Source organism: Mirounga angustirostris, unplaced genomic scaffold, assembly GCF_029215605.1.
Source record: "Mirounga angustirostris isolate CCGP_5_RB_7025 unplaced genomic scaffold, mMirAng1.0.hap1 SCAF_3, whole genome shotgun sequence".
Taxonomy (NCBI): domain Eukaryota; kingdom Metazoa; phylum Chordata; class Mammalia; order Carnivora; family Phocidae; genus Mirounga; species Mirounga angustirostris.
In genome coordinates, this window is record NW_026991711.1 from 113,330,372 (window position 1) to 113,334,403 (window position 4,032).

At 36.3% G+C, this 4,032-nt stretch overlaps 1 pseudogene; it reads right to left on the reverse strand.

Moving 5' to 3' along the window:
- Positions 1-2,322: 2,322 nt before the first annotated feature.
- Positions 2,323-2,423, reverse strand: LOC123840061 (U6 spliceosomal RNA; annotated as a pseudogene).
- Positions 2,424-4,032: the final 1,609 nt, after the last annotated feature.

The window sequence follows — 4,032 nt, forward strand, 5'->3', positions numbered from 1 at the left end:
GGCTCGATCCCAGGACCCCGGGATCATGACCTGAGCCGAAGGCAGACGCTTAACGACTGAGCCACCCAGGTGCCCCCCCTCTATTTTATTTTTAATGCCCAATGAAAAAATAGTTTGTATATAAAACTAAGGAGATTATTAACACAAAAATCTTAGGACAGTAAGACAATTATCCTGAACCTATTTTTTATATCATAGTTTTAGAAATCAAATACACATACACAGTTTTACTCAACTTGGAAAATCATATACAATAAAACCTGTAAGGTGAAGAGCAGCAAGAATATATGACCCCAAAATATGCCACTCAGGCATGTGGATTATTTGAGCTGACAGCAATCAAGACCCAGCTGATACAAGGAAAACTTTTACCCTTCCCTTAACTATGTAAAGGAATTTAGATAAGAGGCCTTGCTCAGAGAGAGAGCTCTGAATGACCTATTTGTATGGCAGGGCAAACATCTAACTACCAAACATCTGTTCTTTCTATTGTCCATTGAATTACCTTCCTCCTCTTTGAAGCCCTAGGCCCCTATCCCATGTTTTTTTTTTGTTGTTGTTAAAGATTTTATTTATTTATTCATGAGAGAGAGAGAGAGGCAGAGAGAGAAGCAGACTCCCAAGGAGCAGGGAGCCCGATGCGGAACTCGATCCCAGGACCCTGGGATCATGACCTGAGCCAAAGGCAGACACTTAACCATCTGAGCCACCCAGGCGCCCCCCTATCTCATGTTTTAGCTCAGGATGACATATAAACCTCAACTGACCAATATGCCTTTGTGTCTCATTATCTCTGTGGGGCCCTGTAAGAATGTAATTAAATTTGTTTTTAATCCTATTAATCTGTCCTGTGTTAATTTGATTATTAGATTAGCCAAAGAATCGAGAGGTAAATGAAAAATATTCCTCCCCAACAGAAGCTATTCATAAATGGGCATAGTATAAAGTCTCCTGGCCTAATAACGTCCACACAAAATTTTATTGTTTTTATCAAAAGGAATGATACATATTTCACCAGTGCATTTCTTCCACCTAAAATGCAAATCAAAGCCATAATGAAATACCATCTCACACCAGTTAGAATGACCAGTATAATAGGACAAGAAATAACAAATGTTGCCAAAGATTTGGAGAAAAGAGAACCTTTGTGCACTGTTGGTGGAAATGTAAATTGGAAAACACTAGCTAGGTTCATTAAAAAACTAAAAATAGAAATACCAAACTTCCAGTTATAAAATAAATAAGTCACAGGGATAAAAAGAACAGCATAGGGAATATAGTCAATAATAGTATAACTCTGTATGGTGACAGATGGTAACTACACTTACAGTGAGCATTTAGCAATGTATGTAATTGTGGAATCACTATGTTGTACATCTGAAACTAATATTATCAACTATACTTCAATTAAAAACATAATAAAGTAAATAAATAAAATGCTTTCTGAACAAATTTTTGCCTTTTGAAGGACTCAGCTTTAAAAGAACAATGTATATCTTATGTCAACAACACAACTTCCATTAGCCATTCTATAGAAAGTAATCTCTCTGACTTGTTCCCTGTTATTCTCTGTATAATTTATATACCAATAAAGTATGCTCTACTTTGGGGTATTATTTTATTTTATTTTATTAAGTGATTATTTAAATAATTTGTTCTTATTTTCCATCAGTCTTATTATTATGCTGCCATAATAAATTAGATTATGATTTCTTCAGAGTCTCACACTCATATGATCTCACACTTCTTAATATCCACCATAATCCTTAATGTGGCTTGTTTGGATTTGACTTGTTCAGCATTTGGAAGGGCTTCCAAGCTCACACTGACCGACCCCCTTCTCTGGAAATTTCTCATTAAAAGCTGCCCTAGACTCACTAAGTAAAACTGTAATACAGAAACTTGTCTCTCATGCTTAAGTAGGCACCATAGTCAAGCAAGAAAACCAGACTTTTTTCCTCAGAAATTGGAAATTTGTGTGTTTTTGTTTATTTATTACAAAGCTACTTTTAATACTTTGAGGTGAGCCCCACAGGACTACAAAACACTGGGAAAGGGAACCCCTTAACTCCCAGGAGTGACCCAGAAGGAGAGGCTTTCTGAGGAGAAGGTAACACTGAGACTCAGAGAAAAAGGATGTCATTGTGAGTACTACAGGATGACACACCAGCATGGTGTGACACAGGCTAAGGGCAAGAGGGTTGGACAGAAAGCCACAAGCTACTTGGGTCCCTTCTTCTTATTATTTGTATTTTTCTGCTTCTCCTCATAACCTCAGAATCCTGCTGCTTGCAGGTGGCAGTAGAAAGCCTATCATCTCAGAAAAATATGGAACATTTCATCAATTGGCAGGTCACTCTTCTGCAGGGGCCAAGCTAATCTGTGTGTCATTAGAAATTGGGCATTTGTAACTCAGGGGTCAAATTTCTAAAAATCTTTAAAACTGTGTCAATTTTATTACAATATTTTAAACAGAATGTCTGTGAAAACCTCTAGCTGAGGTTCCTGGATCTGGATTCTTGGGTTTTTCACATACTTCTTGCATTCTAGAAGTTAGCTACAATTGTGGGGTTTTTGTTTGTTTGTTTTCAGTTGTGTATCCAGTTACTTATAATTCTAAGAAACTTAATTAATACATATAGTACTGTATTCACTAGAGTCAGCATCATAAAGAAACCCTGAAGTTAGAATCTAGGCTTCAAATAAGGAATGTGGTCTTTACAACAAATTTTAACAGAAGAAAATAATAATTTCTTATCAAATTCCTTTCTATAAATGAATAAACATATCCACTTTGCTATATATTGATATCCTAGGACCAAAATTATGTCAGTGAAAGATGGAAAACATCTTTGAGTATGAGGTGCATCAAGTTTTATTACATGAACTTAATAAAAATATTCACTCTGTTAAAATATATTTGAAGAATTCCGGGCGCCTGGGTGGCTCAGACGTTAAGCGTCTGCCTTCAGCTCAGGTCATGATCCCAGGGTCCTGAGATCGAGCCCCACATCGGGCTTCCTGCTCCGTGGGAAGCCTGCTTCTCCCTCTCCCACTCCCCCTGCTTGTGTTCCCTCTCTCGCTGTGTCAAATAAATAAATAAAATCTTAAAAAAAATATATATATATATATATATATATTTGAAGAATTCCATATATGCTTTCTTCATGCTTCTGCCCATCTTAAATTTAGGGTATTCAAGTTTTCTTTTCCTTGCTAGACTTCTCACACCGACATCAAAATAAGGCTGTCTTTAGGAAGTGATTTTATCATCCCTAAATTCTTCATTTCATTTTCAATGATATATTACAAAACATATTTTGATTATGAAAAGTCAATGTCCCAGATCTTAGGAAGTAAAGATTACATTATCCCATTAATGAATGGGAAAAAAACAGTGCAATCATAAGGAAGTCAAATGATATCTTTGGGATTTCGTCAACAAAGATACTTTAAGGGAGAACATCTGTCATGAGAGAGAGAATTTCTTTCTGTAAAAAGCACATAGAATCTATACATTAGAAAAGTTCTTTATACATAAGAAGCCAGGAAGAGTAGAAAGCATTTACTTGTGAGTCTTCACTTTTCAGAGATTTATTTGAGAGAGATTGGAGCGCAGAGTGAGAAGGAGAGATTCCTTAAGCAGACCCCCAGCTGAGCACGGAGCTCAACCCAGGGCTCGTTCCTAGGACCCTGAGATCATGACCTGAGCCGAAATTAAGAGTCGGACATTTAGCCGACTGAGCCACCCAGGCACTCCTGTGTGTCTATTTCTTGAATACTTGTTATTGTGGTTTCTTAAATCAAGTTACTAAAATTGGTATCTAGAAATAATAAGACAGGTTTCACAGAAAGTCAATAAGGTTATCACTCCAGGGAAAAAAACGTTTGACATGGCCAAGTATAAATTGTATAATATATTAAGAATTTTGATATTATGTATAGAAGAGGCATTTTAATGTCTATATAGTTTCTTGGAAAACAACCTAGCACAATGGTGAAAAATAAGAAGCTTTAAATTTCTCCATCAAC